We start from the raw sequence: 20,079 nt of genomic DNA, 5'->3' as shown, positions 1-20,079 counted from the left end.
TACCCTTCAGAGACTTGCCAACACTGTCATACCTGCTCCTCGACTGCATTTGAAGTCCTGTTTACACCCCCCCACCAAGGTTCTCTAAGAGTCAGACCTGAAGAAACAAGGTAGCCATGACCTTCCTGCTTGAATGGTCCCATTTCTGGAGTAAGAAACACCATAGCTGGAGTTGCCATGTTGCTTTTTATTCTGCAATCTGTTGGGATATTTTATTGAGAGGTGAAACCCATAATGGGTAAGAAACATCTATCTTAGAAGAATCTCAGGTGGAAAGCCTCTAAGTCAGAGGACTTTGTAAATAAATAGGGAGGAGAACTTGAAAGTTATTCAAGGTGTTAATTGATTATCAAAGCACTGAAACACACCATTTTTTAGTGCACCAATTAACAACAACAAAACCAAGTTATTTCTTCTTTTCAAAACTGTTAGATTAGTCACAATATTTTACAGAACTATTATCTTGTCTAGCAGCTTTCCTCTTTGCTTTGAGAAGATTGTCATAGAGCAAGAAGATGCAGAATTCTGAAGAAGGGTGATTCTCTAAGGAACATATTCGTGTTTTTAGTGTTTGGGGAAAACAGAAAAGCAAAGGAAGCCTGTTTAGTAAATCCCACACTCTATAGTGTGGTCTGCTCTTATGTACCCTTCTAGGGGGCCAGCATACTTAAAAATGAAGAAAATTTGGCAGCATGCTGGGAACTCAGAACACTGGGAAACAATTCTTGATCTTCATCATCGGCCCTCAGCAAAGCCCCTGTGTTGTTTATTGTTGATCTTTGGTGACAGTAACTACAGTTTGTATCATTGATTGATCATCTTCAAAATCAAACTGCATTGTTTTACCTTATAATAACATATACTATAATAACTGCTTTCTGAAGTCTAAAATATGGAAGAGAACCAAAGGATCATTGTCCCATGTTCTGGTAACAGGTGGCCATCTGTGCAATTTAAACTTTATCATGCAAACCCTATGCCCTTACTCTAAAGATACAGTTCTGTTTCTTCAGCAGTTGCATTCAAATGCTGGAGAGAAGGCAGACCAATGCTGGGACAGCGTTTATGTGCACATTTCAGATAGCTCCCAATGCACAGAAGCTATTTAAGGCAGCATGGAATAGTTTCAAGGTTTTAGTTACACAGAGACGACTGACTTATAATCTACTTTACACCTTACATTTTTGCTTCTTCCTTTCCAGCATTTTGCAAATGATGTTTCAATTCACTAGACCTCCAAGATATATACCTGTGTGTTTTAAATTTTGTTGCAGAAACATGAACACAGTTGAGTAGTTCTCGTGTATAAGGATCCATAAAGCCTGGTTGTGTTTTACATTTCTTAGGAATCCTGCGGGTAACAAATTCTTCTTGAACATAGTTGGTGTTCAGTAACTAGGTGCACACACTTCACAGTGAAACTCTTTCCAGAAGTAGCTATTGACATCCTGAGAATATGTCTTAGAAAAACAATCTGTGGAACCAGTGCCACTGTGTATGTTATCTGTTCTCTGAACATGCTTAGTTTTTAACTTTAGACCATTCACACATCCTGTAGACAAGAAGCTCTGCTCTTATGTATGTGAAAATAAAAGGATCTCCTGACATGTATCAGAAGACACTCTGGATTGCATAAGCTAACAATTCACAGGGACCCCAACCTAGAAACAACCCCAGTGGCCATTGTTAAGAGAATAGACTCATTGTCTGTGCATGCAGTGGAGTCCTGCCCAGTGCTAGCAATGACTGATGGCTAAACACACTGTGAATCTCAAACAGTATACTAAGGAAGACAGAGGGAAAGGAACACACACTGAAAGATGCCACTTACACAAACCCAGAGTCCTATTCAAATTGTTTTCTGTAGGGATTAAGGTCAATAAGCAGGAAAGGTGCCAGCACCATGCCAAAAACTAATAGTAGTTTGGACTACTTAAACTCTGGGTTTTAGGTGATTTGTTAGGTTTTTGTTGGGGTTACAGGGTCGTTCAGTGGTGGTTGTAGTTACTGTGGCAGCATCTCACTCTGGGGTCCAGGCTGATCTGGAACTCATTATATAGTACAGACTGACATGGAACTTAACAGTACTCCCTCTGTCTCAGCATCTCAGGCATGTTCTACTAAGGCCAGCTTGGATTAGGAATTTGTTTCTCAAAGTTCTCAAAATTACACCATGCCTTCTGGTCATTAAGAACCCTAAAAAAGAGCATTGTGTCAGGTAAGACCCACAAACAGTCCTTTCACATGCCTTTCCCCACTACCCTCCTGCCACAGGACTTATGTCTTCCCAGAGCATTACATGTGTGGAAACACACTCGTACACACACACCCACACACCACACTACACATGAACATCACATACACCACACACCATAAAACACGCGCACACACACACACACACACACACACACACACACACACACACCACACCATACATAACATACACACACACACACACACACACACACACACACACACACACTCACTCACGTAGCAGGAGCCAGTCATCAGTGAAATCTTAAGTTCTGCTCAGAGAGTTTCTTTTCTTGTTCTAACCACAACAACTTCTGGAGTCTCACCCTGCCAACACAACTGCACTTGGCTTATCAGCAGTGACTGTGGGGCTAGATAACCACTTGGCTCTGAGCCAGCTTCTCAGCCCAGGAGCAGACTCTCAGGCAGGAGGACTGCTAGGCTTGGAGATAGATGTCCCATTACACACAGTGTGTGCATTTCAAGATGCTACTGGCATTCTTGCTCTCTACCTGCCAGAAGTCAGTATCATAGCAACAGCTACCACCAGCATCCTCACTGTGCAAACAGTGTCTTCAGACATGCTGCCCCTTAAAAGACAAAGCAACTTTCCTCCCCATCACCAGAGAGAGTCCCTGTCATTTTCAACACTGTAAATGGATTTGAATACTTTGTCATTGTTATAAAGTACTTTACAGACAAGAAAACTGAAGCTGGAAGGTTGACCTGCTCAATGTTCCAGCAAGGTGAGTAGTAGAGCTGCAATTTCAGCAGATATGTCTCTTCCTAATCTCTTTTTCATTTTTTTCCAAATTAATACAAAGAGGCATTAGAGACCACCTTAAAGAGACTATATGGGAACACCAATATTTGCTAAGAATAAAAGCAACCAAACATTAAAATCACTCTAACTAACATCCTTCAGTTGCTTCTAATAGCATGAAGAGTTAAATTATTTCAGGTCTCCTAAAAGACTGCATCAGATAAAAGCCTTCATAATATGCATTTAGGCCAAACAGAGAACTTTAAAGAATTTTTAAACAACCCACAGATAATGCCTAAGCTCATCAATGGATACACAGCTCTACTGAATGAAGGGCTCCTCGGCTGGCTGGCCCCTCATGCTCTATATTTCATGTCCAATGCAGTGTAGACATTTGATAAGATAAATGACAAAGCGCCAGAGGGAGTGAAAAAAAAGGAAAGATTATAGAGCTGTTTCTATTATGTGATGCATGTCAGATATTTAACATACACAAATTATTTGGCATCTGTTGTCACATGTAACTCATTCTACCAATATTTATTAAACACCTTCTGTGTCAGGTGGGCTAGCAGGTGCCACAAGGAATTAACTAGAGACAGGGCACACCTCTTGTGAAGCACATGGAAGAAAAGAAAGGAAATAACCAGCTGCTGCATTAGGTAATTACATCTGGGGAAAGAAGAGGAGGAGGCTGTTGGGAGAAATTGAGTTCTAAGGATGGAATGCGTTAACAAGCCAAAAGTATCCAACAGCACAGGTGAGGCTGAGGCAGGAGGGAACACTTCGAACTGAGGGAGGGGACAGCCACAGTTAAAGGAGAGAACCTCAGCCAGATCAAGCAGGGTTGGGCCACCATACAGATTCTTTTCTTTGTCTATCAAAAACAAAAGAAAAAGAAAAAATGAGGAGAAGCCATTGAAGAATTTGTAATCAGTGCCATGTCTCAATTACATTTGGAGTTTACTATTTTATTTCTTATAATATATGCCATATTATCTAATACATAACATACACCATCTACTGTCAATAAGATCAGGCACCAATTCTTAGAAACTAAGCCAGGCTGGCTACCATGTGTCTTTCCTTTTACTTTTGGAAAAATGAGCCATTTTGATAAATTACTGTCTCCCTCTTATTAGCAGTAAACGAGTCCTTCACAAAACTATACTTAAACGTCGTGCCTCATCATCCGACAAAAGCTTAGTGTCTAGAATCTATAAAGAAGCCAAAAATTAAACATAGAAAAAAGAACAGGAGAAAGAGTTCATTTATATCAGGGTTTCTCTGTTGCCCAGATACTCGGTAGCATTTGTTTTCTAGATAGTTTTCATTCTGAGTGGAGTGAAATGGAAATACAGTGTGGTTTTTATTTCATTTCTCTGAAGCCCAAGCTTCTTGGGTTATACCTGCAATTTCAACACTTAAGAGCAAGGACCCTATTTCAAAAAAGGAGGGGAGAATGAAGAGGACTATGTGGAGGAGGAGTGCTATAGGAGATTTGTGTTAAGTGAAATAAACTAGATACCCAGAAAGACAAATATTCATTTGCTCTCACACATGGGATATGCACTGTAAATTTTTAAATGTGTGCTATGAAATTAGATAAGATTATGTGTAGAGAAAAAAAACTAAAAGGGAGGGGGAATAAGAGAGGATTGGGGGACAGATACTACATGTTTTCTCTCAGTGTGTAAAATCTAGATTTTATGTATATGCACAAACTCGTGCACATATTCACATACACAGTGAAAGTCAAACAATTTGGGAGGAACAAAGAGAGTAGCAGGAAGAGAAAGGGGGGAAAGTCACAGACTCTGAAGTAGCCTCTGACAGCCATGTTAAGAGACCACAGGGAGTGGCAGAAACTCAGATGCTAGGTCCCCTAGCCATGACTTCACTAGGGAATTCTTATCACAGGGGGCTTGGTTTTCAATGCAGCCACTTCCCACTTTTATTTACTCATGTTGCATCTCCTTTTTTATCTAATTCTTTACCCAATTCTCTCTTTCCCTCTCTCTCACTTTTTTGTTTGAATTTTGTTTTTAAACAAGGTTTTACTGTGTAGCCACAGCTGTCCTGTAACTCATTATGTAGACCAGGCTGGCCTCAAATTCACAGAGTTCTGCTTGTCTTTTTCCCAAGTACTGGCATTAACTGCAAATTTTCACAGTTATTTTTAATTCCTTAGCCCCAACAAGTTTGTGAATTAATCCTTGCAAAGTCCAATTTCTCCAGGTCTCTAGTTCCTTCCTCTGGGAACAAAAGGCCCTGACTTTGGTGTTCCCTTCCCCCTTCCTCTTCCTGCTGGTCCCTTTGTTCAATGATGTTTTCACTTCCACTATTATGCAAAAGTAAGATTGACAATTTCAAAAATATAAACAGGGAGTGAATGGCTTGCCTGTTCATAACCTTCTCTGGGAATCTTTTCTATAATTTTACAAGCATTTCATATTTTACCCACATTGTCAGCATTGGAAGGCAAAAGCAAGGCCATGCTCGTTCAACAGAAGGAACCAGAGCAGCGATTGTTTACCAGTAGGCTCCAGAACTGAATGGTATAATTTAACAATCTGGGAAGGAGGAAGAGAAGGAGGGGAGAGAAGAAGGGAAGAAAAAGAGGGAGGATGGGGAGAGAGGAAGGAAAGACAAAGAGGGAAGGTAGAGGGGAGGAAGGGAATAACTAGATCCCCCTTGTTTGGTTTCAGACATTTCAAAACTGCTTTTGGCTGCTTAAAAAGTCATTTTGGTACTGGGCCCTCTTGTTAGAGTGTCCTCAAGAGAGGTCATGGGACAAAAGTCAAACTCTTGGGGAACTGCTTTTCCCCTACGCTCAGCCATCTAGTGTCTCTCCCTTGAAGGGAGACAGACAGACAGACAGACAGACAGACAGACAGACAGACAGGCTGAGACAATGTGAATTTGCATTAAGTTGATTTGATTGATTTTCTTTCTACTGTTCCCTGGTTCTATCCATTGGCTGTATTGTGTGTGTGTGTGTGTGTGTGTGTGTGTGTGTGTGTGTGTGTGTGTGTGTGTGTGTTAAAGTCTTATGAGTTTAAAACAGGTCATCAAATCATTGGCTGACATACTCAAATCACAAGACAGTCAAGAATAAAAAAATAGCATGCCACACCTTCCAGTATGTTGTTAAAACTTCCATTTTTATATAAACAGTTACTGGAAATTTATCTTCAATAAAAAAGAAATCCTGGAAATCCTAATGACAAATACAAGCAGCCCTGCTGCTGGACCAGAGTGCATTGATGTTCTTTAGGTATCCACCCAGTGTCCCTGTAAAAACTTTCTCTTCTTACCCCCTCTACCAACTTCCTACCACCCCAGGAAAGGAAATACCAAAACAAACAAGAAAGAAAAAGCAAGACTGGTACTGTGCCTGCCTCAAAGGTGGCACTTCAGGATCCTGTACAAGAAGTGACATAGAAAGAGTCATGGAGAGACAAAATCCAGGAACCATGGGAAAAGTTACCCAGTGGCAACTGAATCCCACACCTTCTCCCTGTGTCCCCACAAAATTCCATACTTTCTGCAACTACAAGTGATGCTTGTTGCATATTTTAGAAGTGCAGAAAAATTGCAAATATTCCTACAGGTACTGTTGGATCAATGTTATATATGTTAGGGCTTAAACCTGGAACAAATGGCTAACTGATGTGTCTATTAACATTTCAAAACAGACCTGGCTGCCAGGCCCTCCCTGCATCCCTCAGTCTCTGCCTGTTACTGAGTTGAACGGCACACCCTGCCCTCTACCATAAACTTTTCCATCCCAGAGACTGAGCTGCCCTCCCCCCAGCTCCTCTGACCCTATATAACTCAGCCATTTTGGCTATGCCAGTCTCTTGGTGCAGGCTGCTCCTCTTGGTCAGCAGCTCCTGTTCCCTCTCCCCTCCTCATCACATGGTCCAGCTTAGGATTTCCTAGGTACCCCTGTCTCTGCTATACTTTCCCTCTTAACTACTATAACTCTCCTCCTCCATCATACCTAGGAGCAGCCATGTCCTTTCCTGTATTTTATTTTATTTTATTTTATTTTATTTTATTGTCATACAATGTGCTACTTCCAGAAATGTGGCTTTGTCAGCTATGCCCTGTGTTTGAGACAGGGAAGCAAGGGTGTGCCCCGTGGAAAGCAGACATGACATGGTGCAGCCAGCAGAAAGACACTTGTCTGATTGTTGGAGCCAGTTTGAGGGCTAACTCAGATTGGATGAGCATGTTCTTCACCCCACTCTACACTGTGAGCTGGCCTCAGAGTCCAATGTCTGTAGTTACTTCACATCCAAGCACAGCTCTCAGGGACACGGAGAGTGCTATGAGAAAGGAAGTGCAGGTACCCCGTTTCTTTATGTATACCTGAGTTGGGTCTATACTTCACTGTGTAGTTCATAAAGTGGTGATGATATGAAGACCATCAGATGCATCTACCCTCACAGGTGATAGTATCGTTTTCAATAGGGTGGTATAACTCTTTTAAATCTTAAAATTACTGTGCAAAGTTTTCTAATAGCTCCTTCAAGCCCGTTTTCTCTACTCCTAAATATCTAACTTTTACTATTATAGAATATTGTTAACATATTTAGTTAAGAAACTTCCATTTAAGACATTTGCCTTTTATTGAAAAAGTCCTACAAAAGGTAGTGTTTTACTGGTTCTACTTAAATGTTACTTAAAAAAAAAAACACACTTTTACTAGCATTTAGTGCACATTTTATGACAGGTATCATGACCAACCATAAACATCTACTCCAGGAAGAATTATGATGAGACTTCATCCTCATAAACTGTTTCTCATCATATCTTAAGAAGGATCCAATGCTCATCTGTATTCAGGACTAACCATTCTGAAACACTTAATGGCCTTGATTTTAACAGGATTTCAACCTTGAAGGTCCTGCCTGCCTTCTAAGCCTCTTCTGTATGTTTATGGGTGTCATAAATACATTACACAGCATTTTCTAAAATTATTCAAACACAGAACATTCTGCTTCACATAGAATCTCAAGAAATATTTTGGTAGAAATGGTGGCTCACCAGGAGGTGGTGGTGCATCCCTTTAATCCCAGCACTTGGGAGGCAGAGGCAGGTAGATCTCTACAAGTTTGAGGCCACCCTGGTCTACAGAGCAAGTTCCAGTGCAGCCAGGGAAACCCTGTCTCAAAAAAGAAAACAAAAACAAACAAACAAAAATACTGGCTCACAAATTACCCCCCACGCCTCCCTGTAGTAGCAGAGTCTTCTGTTCACCAGAGAAATAAAAAACTCTGGATGATACAAGGTGAAAAGAAAAAGTCAGCTGCGCTTACAGCAGCATCAAAAAGAACAAATACTTGACAATAAATGTAACAAAAGAAATGCAAAACTTGCACACTGGAAACTACAAAATGATCTTGAATGGAATAGTTAATAGATTAAATGAATGGAGTAATTTCCCATTCCCCTGGACTAGAAGACAGAACTGACAAGATGGCCCTTCTCCCCACACTGATTGACAGTGTAACACAATCCTAGGCAGGATGCCAGCTGTCATCTTTGTAGAAATTAACAAGCTCATCCTAACACTTATATAAAACTCAAGTGGTGATAGCTCAAACAATCTTGAAATAAAGTTAATCACACTTTCCGTTTTCAAACTCACTACAAATAGGAGTAACTGAGACACTGCAGCACTGGCATAGGATAACTACTAAATCAAGGCAATGAGTTATGGACTCCAAATAAACTCTTGCCAAGAATGGTGTTTTCAACAGATGATGCTGGAAAAACTGGCTATCCAAATTGAGTCTGAGGTTGGATCCTTCATACCATATGCAGAATTCACAAAAAAAAAAAAAAAAGAGGAAGAGACTTCCTGGAAAAGTCAAAGTATAAAACTGAGAAAAGCAAGAAAAAATCTGTGACCTTGTATTGGGCAACAAATTATTAAATATGCCTTTAAAGCACAAGCAACACAGAGAGAGGGCAAAACAGAAGGGGGACAGAAAGGAGGAAGGGAGGGACCAACTTCACCCAAACTAAAAACCTTTGATGTAAAAAAATATCATTAAGACTATAAAAAAAAATCTGAGGTGTAACTCAGTTGCTAGACTTCTTGTTTAGAGTGCCTGGAGCCCAGACTTCCAGGTTTACTCCCTAGTACCACATTAACTGGACCTAAAACCTCCTGTCTGCACTTCCATATCTTAGAAGGTAGGCATAGGAAAATCATAGGTTCGAGGTCAGCCTGTAATGCATGAAATGCTTTCTTTAAAAAAAAATAAGAAAGAACAAAAAATAAAAGATAACCTTAGGCCAGTCACAGTGGTGCATGCCTTTAATCCAAGAATTTAGGAGGCAGAGGAAGAGGCAGAGGCAGAGGCAGAGGCAGAGGCAGAGGCAGAGGCAGAGGCAAGCAGAGCTCTGTGAGTTCAAGGCCAGCCTGGTCTACAGAACTAGTTCCTAGCATGTAGGGCTACATAGTGAAAACCAAAACCAACAAGATAACCTATGGATTAGGAGAAAGTATTTGCAAGTGTGTTGGATAGTTTTATGTGAACTTGACACAAGCTAAATTCATTAGAGAGGAGGGACCTTAAGTAAGAAAATGCCTCCATAAGATTGCATTGTAGAAACAGATGCAGAGACCCATAGCCAAACATTAGGCCAAGCCTGGGGAATCCTGTTGGAGGGAGGAAGGATTGTAATAGTCAGAAGGATCAGTCCCCCCTCCGCTCTCTCTGCTCTCTGCCTGCCACCTGAGGTGAGTCTGGGTGCAGCTCTGCCCCCAACTTCCCCCACCACACCCTCCTCACTTCTTCCTGAGCCTGCCCCTTGAGTAGAGTGGACCCATCCAGACAGGAAGGGCCACCCGGAGTCCGGACACACCTCACTCTTGGTTTCCCCTCTGCCCTCCACACTTTGCTTGAAGAGACTAGAAAAGAGGGAGAGACCCCACTGCACCCACTGGAAGAAGGGATGAGATGATGACAGAATAAGAACACACTCAACAACAGAAAGACCAATATGACACCACCAGAATCTAGGGACTCCAAACCCAGCAAGAACTGAAAAATCCAACACAGAGGATGAAAAAGAGAAGGAACTTAAAATTTATCTTATGAAGATGACAGAGACCTTTAAAGAGGAAACAAGAAAATCCTTTAAAGAAATAGAAGGAAAAGACAAGCAAAAAATACATGAAATGGAGCAAAAGACAAACCAAAAATTCAAGAAATAAACAAATCTCTTAAAGAATCTAAAGATAGCCAAGAAAAAATAGCCAAACAAGTGAAGGAAACAATTCAAACAGTTCACGGTTTGAAAGCAGAATTAGAAACAATAAGAAAAACACAGAATGAGGGGATGCTGGAAATAGAAAAGCTGGGTAAATGATCAGGAACCACTGATGTAAGTATAACTGACAGATTACAAGAGATGGAAGATAGAATCTCAGGTGTTGAAGACTCGCTAGAGGATATACAGTCATCAACCAAAGAAAATCTCAAGTCCAATAAATCCCTAACATAAGTATCCAGGAAATATGGGATACCTCAAAAAGACCAAACCTAAGAATAATAGGTATGGAAGAAGGTGAAGAAATTCAGCTCAAAGGTACAGAAAACATATTCAACAAAACCATAGAAGAAAACTTCCCCAACCTAAAGAAGGATATGCCTATGAAAGTACAAGAAGCTTACAGAACACCAAATAGATTGGACTGAAAAAAGAAGTCCACTCGCCACATAATACTCAAAACACCAAACTTATAGAAAAAAGAAAAAGTATTAAGAGCAGAAAAAGAAAAAGGCCAAGTAACATATAAAGGCAGACCTATCCAAATTACACCCGACTTCTCAATGGAAACTTTGAAAGGTAGGAAATCCTGGATAGATGTTCTACAAATGCTAAGGGAAGATAGATGCTAGCACAGACTCCTTATCCAGCAAAGCTTTCAATCACTATAGATGGAGAAAACAAGATATTCCATAACAAAACCAGATTTAAGCAATACATAACCACAAATCCAGCCCTACAGAAATTACTGAAAGGAAAGCTCCAACCCAATGAAGATAACTATGCTCAAAAAACCATAGGCAATAGATAATCCTACTTTACCAAACACCAAAAGAAAAAAGGGGGGAAATCCACACATAATAGCACCACCAAAAACAAATCCAAACAAGAATCAACAATCAATGGTCATTAATATCCCTCAATGTTAATGGTCTTAACTTGCTTATAGCCCTACTATATACAGATGATATTTTCGTGAAGAAAGAAATCAGAGAAACATCACCCTTTACAATTGCCACAAACAACATGAAATACCTTGGGGTAACACTAACCAAAAAAGTGAGAGACCTGTATAGTAAGAACTTTGAGCTTTAAAGAAAGAAATTAAAGAAGTTACCAGAAAATGGAAGGATCGCCCATGTTCTTGGATAGGTAGGATCAACATAGCAAAACTGGCAATCTTGCCAAAAGCAATCTAGAGATTCAATGCAATCTCCATCAAAATCCCAGCACAATTCTTCACAGGCCTTGAAAAAACAGTACTTAACTTTATATGGGAAAACAAAAGACCAGGATAGCCAAAACAACCCTGTACAATAAAGGAACTTCTGGAGGCATCAACATCCCTGACTTCAAGCTCTATTACAGAGCTATAGTCCTGAAAACAGCTTGGTATTGGCACAAAAATAGACAGGGAGACCAATGGAATCAAGTTGAAAACCCTGATATTAACTCATACACCTATGAATATCTGATTTTTGACAAAGAAGCTAAATTTACACAATGGAATAAAGAAATTATCTTCAACAAATGGTGTTGGCATAACTGGATGCTGGCATGTAGAAGACTGCAGATAGATCCATGTCTATCACCATGCACAAAATGTAAGTCCAAATGGATTAAATACCTCAACATAAATCCAGCCACACTGAACCTATTAGAAGACAAAGTGGGAAATACCCTTGAATTAATTGGTACAGGAGACAGCTTCCTGAACATTAATCCAGTAGCACAGACATTGAGATCAACAATTGATAAATGGGACTTCCTAAAACCAAGAAGCTTCTGTAAGGCAAAGGACACAGTCAGCAAGACAAAACGCCAGCCCACAGAATTGGAAAAGACATTCACCAACCCCACATCTGACAGAGGGCTGATCACCAAAATATACAATGAACTTAAGAAGCTAGCCACCAAAACACCAAACAATGCAATTAAAAAGTAGAGTGCAGAACTAAATATAGAATTCTCAACAGAGGAATCTAAACTGGCTGGATGATACTTGAGAAAGTGTTCAACATCCTTAGCCATCAGGGAAATCCAGCTCAAAACCACTCTGAGATACCATCTTACTCCTGCCAGAATGGCTAAAATCAAAAACACCAATGACAGTCTATGCTGGAGAGGATGTGGAGAAAGAGGAACACTCCTCCATTGCTGGTGGGAGTGCAAACTTGCACAACCACTTTGCAAATCAGTATGGCAGGAAAACGGGAATCAGTCTACCTCAAGATCAGTCAATTCCTCTCTTGGGCATATACCCAAAGAATGCACATTCATACTCTAAGGACATATGTTCAACTATGTTCATAGCAGCATTATTTGTAATAGCCAGAACATGGAAGCAACCTAGATGCCCCTTAACTGAAGAATGGATAGAGAAAATGGTACATTTACACAATGAAGTACTACTCAGCAGAAAAAAAACAATGGAATCTTGAAATTTTCAGGATGGAAGTAGAAGAAACCATCCTGAGTGAGGTAACCCTAATGATGTTAGGGCATTCACAGGGATGACCCCTACTAAGAGAAGATTCCATTGATGCCCTTCCCCTATAATAAGATTGATGTCTACATTGGTTACCATCCAGTAGCTGTTCAAAGCAGAACCAGGCACCCACAGTTAAGCACTGATACATTTTCCTGGAATCCAGTTGTGGAGAGGGAAGAGGGATGAGCAAAGGAGCCAAGACAGTGCTGCAGAAACCCGAAGAAACAGTTGACCTGACCTTGTGAGAACATGGAGACCCTAGTCATAAAGCTAGGGAAACAGCATTGGACTGAACAAAGCCCTCTAAATGTGGGTGCCAGCTAGGAGTCCAAGACAGTCTATGGGACCTCTAACAGTGGAGCCAGTCTTTAACACAAGAGCACAAATGGACTTTGGAAGCACATTCCCTATGGAGGGATACTATTGCAGCCCAGATAAAGCAAGAAGGGCCTAGGCCCTCCCCCAAATGATATGATGGACTTTGAAGGTCCCCTGTGGAGGGCTTCACTATCCTTGGGGAGGAGCTGGGGGATGGGTTGGGGGGTTGGTGGGGAATTTGGGAGGATGGGAGGGCGAGGGGATGGGGGTGGATATGTAAATATGAGTGGTAATTAAAGAATTAAAAAAATAGTCAGAAGGGTCAAGGACATCACCAAGGAACCTACAGAAACAACTAACACAGGCTCATAGGAGCTCACAGAGTCTGGATTGGCAGTTGGGCAGTCTACATGGAACCCACCTGGGCCCTCTACATATGTGTGACAGTTGTGTAGCTGAGTCTACTTGTGGGGTTCCTAGCAGTAGGGACCAGTCCTGTCCCAAATGCTTTGACTGGCTTTTGGGAACCTATTCCTCAATCTAGGTTGCCTTGCCCAACCTTAATACAAGGAGAGGAGCTTAGTCCTATAACAGCCAACTTGCTATGCCATGCTTTGTTGATACCCATGGGAGGCCTGCTACTTTCTGAACAGAAACAGAAGAGGAGTAGATCAGGGCAGGAGAAGGGAAGGTTGGGGGTAGAAGGGAGGAAAGGAAGGAGGAGAAACTGTAGTTGGGAATCTAACATAAATGAATAAATTTAGCTAATAATAATAATAGAGATCAGGCCTGTAGGGCATTTTCTTAATGAATGAACAAGTGGGGAAGGGCCCAGCCCATTGTGGGAGGAACCACCCTTGGCTGGGTCCTGGGTTCAATAATATTCAAGCATAGAAATACCATTTGACTCTGCAGTCTTCTTCCTAGATGATGCTCAAGATATTAATAATAAAAAAACATGTTTGTATTTTCCATACAATAGAACAACTCAGATGTACATCAACTGACTAAGGAGGGAATGGAGTGTGTGGAATACAGTGAATAATGATTTACAGTAAAATATCATTTGACTAAATGAAGAATGAAGAGCCAAAGCCACAACTGGACAAAAATCCCGAAACAGCATCAGAAATGAAAGAAGCAAGTCTCAGTTCACATGTCTGCATCTGTGTGAAATATTCCCGATGGACTCACACAGAAAGAACAATGGTAAAGGCTGGTGAGGGAGACAGGATCTCATTGTCCTGAAGAAAACTTCTAAACAGTATTGTAGTAAAGGCTGCTCAACTCAATGAACACTTCATAAACTTTAAATGTGTGGACTGTATGGTAGATGCTATGTGTCTCAATCAAGTCAATCGCCTTCAACTCTGCAGCATAGGCTTCCACATGTAGCCAGCAGCATGTTTCTTCCAGGGAAACCGCTTGTTATTGAGCCATAGAGACTTAGGGAGCTTGCCTGGGATTGTAATGTTGTACCGAACTGGTCTCAAAAAGTAGTGTGCTGTAATATGAAAAATAAATGATATTGGGGTTCAAACTTCAAGATGAATATCAGAAAAGCAAAGCAACAAGCCACTAGCTCTCACCTCTAGTTCAGGCTGAAAGGGCTGATCCACACATGAGCTCTTCACCAAGTCTCAAACTGCTACCTCTCCTCAGTGTGACTGGAGAACAAATGCCTGATACTGAATCTGTTCCTGTCTTAAATACATGAGTCCTGGGATTAAAGGTAGGAATTCTGTTACTCTTTTAGACTGATTCAATCTTGTGTAAGCCTGGGTAGTCTTGAACTCAGAGAGATCCATCTGCTTTGTCTCATGAGTCCTGGGATTAAAGGTGTGTGCCACCACTACCTGATCTCTATAGCTTGAGAATGACTTTGCTTTTCTGAATCCTCAGTCAGGCTTTAATAAATCATAAACTGTTATGATAAATCTTTCCACCAAATGCCGCCTGAGCCCCCCCACCACGTGAGCTTTACGCCAGCCACCTGCCTGAGTTAGCGCCCAAATTAATGCAGAGAGAGACTTGTAATAGGTTCAAAGCTGCTTGGCCAATGACTAGGATTCTCATCTGTTAGCTCAGTCTTAATTATCATAAATCTATATATTTTATAAAACTTATCTTATCAGATGCCTTATTGACGTTCCTCCTTGCCTGTGGATCACATTGTGTCACTGGAGCAGGCGCGGAGGGGAAAAGAGACACACTTCCTGTTTCCTCACTTAGATATGAGTCTCCTTACCATGTCACTTCCTGTCTGGATCATCACTTCTCTACTACATTTCCCAGAATCCTCTTTGACTCCTAGTCCTTGCTTGTCATTGGCCAAACAGTATTATATTTAACAATCAATAAGATAAACATACACAGAAGAACTTCCCCCATCAATAAACAATATATCACTACAGTGTGCTTATGACCCAAGTTCTCAGACTTAGGCAGCCCTGACATACAACATGGCTCACATGAAATACTGCTTTTCAAAATTGAGGCATCTGAGACCCCAGTGGAGAACACCCCTGTGGGAGTAGCTACTCAGAAGTAGTTGGCAGACAGAACATAAGCAATGAAGGGGACATCTGTTCATGCAGACAGGTGCTGCAAGGAAGAGTCAGGTCATGGTACCACACACCTTTAATCCCCGCACTTGGGAGGCAGAGACAGGTGGATCTCTGAGAGTTCAAGGTTAGCCTGAACTAGATAGCGGATTCCTGGACAGCCCAAGCTCCACCTGAGGTCTTGTCTCAAAAATAAAATAAAACAAACATAAACAAACACCCAATAAACAAAACAAAGTTAGAGCAGGATGGGATTCAGGAAGGACCATGGAGAGAGAAAGGAACAGGCCTGAAGACAAGAACTGAAGTCAAGCAAGAGAACCAGAGCTAAGTCAAAAGAGGCTCAGGTGAGTCAAGTTTAGTCTAAGAAGCAGCTGAAGCCCAATATCATGTACCCCAGACAACTCCAAAGCAAGCAGCCATGGAGCCACCAAAACAGAAAAACAGAAAAACAGAAAACTGGGCAGAGAAAAAGCAAAATGTGGATAGTTTCTGCAATGACATGGAGGAAAATTACTTTGGGAGTCACAGGAAGGTGACTCAAAATTGAGGGCAAAAATATGATTAGGGTTAGAGACATGGTAACAGGTCAGACTGTAGGGCCGAGAACCTGAATTTGGTTCTCAGTACACACACTGAGTGGCTTACAATTGCCTGTATCTCCAGCTCAGCTGCTTTACAATACTAAATTTTGATTCATTCTAACTGGAAAATCTGAACTATAAGCAATTTCTATCTTTAATTAAACACTGAATCTAGCTAGGGCCTGCACAATAAATAACTATACAGTAAAGTTTGTTATGATATGATGAAAGATCACATCCAAAATTATGTTCCCTTCTCAGTTAGCAGTGTATCAAGATCATGCTAGCAGCTAATTCCCATTAGGCAAATATGAAGTTAGAGTAAATGGAGCCAGGGGCTAGGGTTCAAGTCTAAAGAGAACTACAGGGTCTTGGCCGAGAGAGAAAAAAAAAAAACACCAACAACAGCAATAACCAGCCTATAAGTATTTATTGACACAAATCACGTAATCATATTTGTAGAGGCACCCTGGAAAGGAAGTCAGATTTAATGCCTTGTCCTTGACTTCAAGGGCATTTTAAGTATGGAGCCTGGTTAAAAATAAATGAGAATCATTTATTCATTCAACAAACATTGACTGAGTTCCTACTAGACTGAAGTCTAGGAATATGAAGGAATTTTTCTGTCTTGATTGTATTGTCTATCTTGTATGCCTTTCATGTATGAAATACTTTCTAAGAAATTATTTTAAGTGGTAATTAAACTGTTCAGTTTCAGTGTTGGTTGATGATAACTGTTGATACTATTGATTTTAGGATTTTTCTACATAGAATTGGATTTTTTAAAAACATTTATCTATTATTGTGTGTGCACTTGTGCCATGGTGCATGTGGTCATCAGAGGGCAACTTTGTGGAATTGATTCTCCCTTTCCACAATGTGGTTTCTGGGGCTTGGACTCAGGTTTTCAGGCTTGGCAACAAGTGTCCTTACCTGCTGAGCCATCTCACCTATATCAGGTTTTAATTATATATATAATATGTATATAATTAAAAACTGATATATATATATATATATATTATATATATATCTTGAAGGCAGAGCTAGAGATAATATTAAGTGAAAATTAGCTTTTCAATTGATCCTAAATTAAAAACCCTGAAAACAGGTTTTTGGATGTTTGGGGTGTGAAGATATTTAATTACTTTTGCATTGCCCTTTAAAAGTACCTGGAGTTTGACCCTAGCTCACCCAGTGAGTGGTCAGTGAGCAAGCTGCTGAGTGTCCTAAAAGACACATGCGCTAGGCTGAGCTGTGGGCAAAGTTCTTGCCTCATCTGCGTGGAGTCCTACGGTGAAGTAAGATTTGTTCTCATTGCTTTCTGAACAGAGTCCCCATTACACCTGCCCATCACCCAGTTGCAACGAGTCACTTTTTGGATGTTGTAAATAGGGACCCACAGAGGTAAAGGGTCACTGCACTGGCAGAACTCTTAGATGCTGCCTCATCTGGGTTCCTCAGAACAGCTGCTTCTAAGACAGTGGGGGATGCAGAATCAAAAGGAAAACAGCTGAGACACAATGAGCTTCCCGTGCTGAGCTGAGCTGAGCTACAGCAGTAGCCTTTTTTGGTTTTTCGAGACAAGGTTTCTCTGTTTAGCTTTGGAGCCTATCCTGGCACTCACTCTGGAGACCAGGCTGGCCTGGAACTCACAGAGATCCGCCTGCCGCTGCCCCCCCCCCCCCCCGAGTGCTGGGATTAAAGGTGTGCGCCACCAACGCCCGGCCAGAGGTAGCCTTTTCTGATCCTCTTGGCTATGTTGCCCAGCTCTGCTATCCAGGGCCATCAGGGCTCTTAAATTCTTAGCACAAACCCTCTGCCCACGGGAAAGTTCACATCCAGCGCAGAGATGACAGACTGACAGATGGAGGAGCTGTTTAAGTTAAAAAGAAAGACGACAAGGGAGTCTTAATGCACGTCTTTCCTATGTGTTCAGGGACAGTAAGCACCAAGCCTAGTGTCCTCCTTGCAATTTCTGTGGATGATTTTGAAAGGGTGCTTAGAAACAAGCTCATTAAACCTGTTTCTTGTCAAGCTCTGACCACCTGGATCTATGTCTCCATCCTGCTCAAACTGAGATCTCTCCTTGCCTCTGCTGCTCCTTTTAGCCCTCTCCTCTCCTTCTCTCCTTTCCTTAAAATTTAAATTGAACAACTGGCAGAACTCCAGGTCTGACTCCATTCCAGGCCTTCAGAGAAATGACAAAGACTCCCCATCTTCAGTTTGCCCAGGAGCTGGGAGGAAGGATGGACAGTCAGATGGACTGTCAGCTCAGGCCTGGAGTCAGAAGCCAGCATTAGCCAGTTTTGCAGGTGATGACCCTGAGGTTTGAAACCAGATGACACTAACAGCAAACACAAAGGAACAGGGTCTTCAGGTGCAGCCACAAGGCACCTGTCAGCACTGGCCCGAGGCTTGTGCCCCAAGGAGAGCATGCCTTCCTTCATAGAACAAACAGCCTTGGCTGTGCAGCCTCATCTCTAAACTGCCCCTTGTTTGGGGGTTCATTGTTATTTTCCCCTCTCCTCAGCTAGTAACCTGCCTATTTTTACTGGAAAATAAATTAAATTAAAGCCATCAAAGACTTCCAGCAGGGGGATCGCCACAGTTTCTCTCACCCATGTCCACTTTGCCCCTGATTCTCAGCAAGAGCAAGGATGGCTTTATCTGAAGTCCATCTTGCCCCCACCCCCAGCTTTGACTCTTTCAGGAAATGCCATATTACCTTTTTCATTTGAACACACCTCTGCCGTAGCTCAGCTAATTCTGCTCTCTGGACAGCCCCTGCTCTCACCTCGTCTCTTACTCCGCCTCTTGGACTTCTTCACCATTCCAGGGATGCTGCCACATTTGGCCCAAACCAACTGCCATTCTCTGCATCAGTCTTCTCTGTAGTTCACATCAGGATGCTTCCCTAGTCTCTTGCTGTTTCTTCCACCTCTCCGTCACAAGACCATCATCCTTCACTCCTGACCTCCTCTGCTCTTATGGTAGATCAAGTTGATCCCCACACCTGCCCAGCTTCTTGGATACACCTACATGGCCAAGAAGCTTGCACACTGCTCCTCTCACTATCAGGTGTCCCAGACACCTGACAGGATCTTGTTTTAGGTGCTGGGGATTCAGGAATAAATGACTACCTGGAGATGGGGGTGGAGTGACCAGGTATGGGGGATGCAGGAATAAATGGGGTGGAAACAATAAGTAACAAATAGATAGCAGGTGGTGGTAAGAAAGTGCTGGAGCCAACAGAGTGGTAAGGTGTACTCTTTTATTTGTGGGGTAAGAAAAGACCTCTTTTTGAAAGCTACCACCAGGGTGGGTAGAGACCTGAAGGAGAAGGAGGCTCAGTGTGGGAGTGGGGTGGGGTAGAGGTTCCAGGAAGAGGGAATATCAAGCAAGACCAAGGTAGGGGCTGTAGCTATGATACCAGGAACATGAGGAGCAACCCAGAGATGGTGGAGGGCAAGGCCTAGGAGGCAGCAGGTGCCAGGTAAGAAGGCTCAAGTATTCTCGAGGAACTGGTTTTACAGCTAGTACCAGAGCACCTGAGATTTGAGCAAGTAACAAGCATTGACTTGGCGCTCTCTTGTTCCAACCTATGTTTCCAAATTACCCAAAGGCCTTTCCTACCTGTGACCCTGGCAACTCTCGTTACCTTGAAAAAAGTTATTCTTTAAATACAGTTGAAATGCTATATCAATTTTCTTTATATTACTTGTTTGTTGCTTTGTTGGCTTTGTTTTGAGAGATGTTCTCACTGTGTGGAACAGGCCGGCTTTGAACTTGAATCCTACTTCACCCTCCAGCATC

This window comes from Cricetulus griseus, assembly GCF_003668045.3.
Source record: "Cricetulus griseus strain 17A/GY chromosome 1 unlocalized genomic scaffold, alternate assembly CriGri-PICRH-1.0 chr1_1, whole genome shotgun sequence".
NCBI lineage: Eukaryota > Metazoa > Chordata > Mammalia > Rodentia > Cricetidae > Cricetulus > Cricetulus griseus.
Note: the sequence above shows the minus strand (reverse complement) of the source record.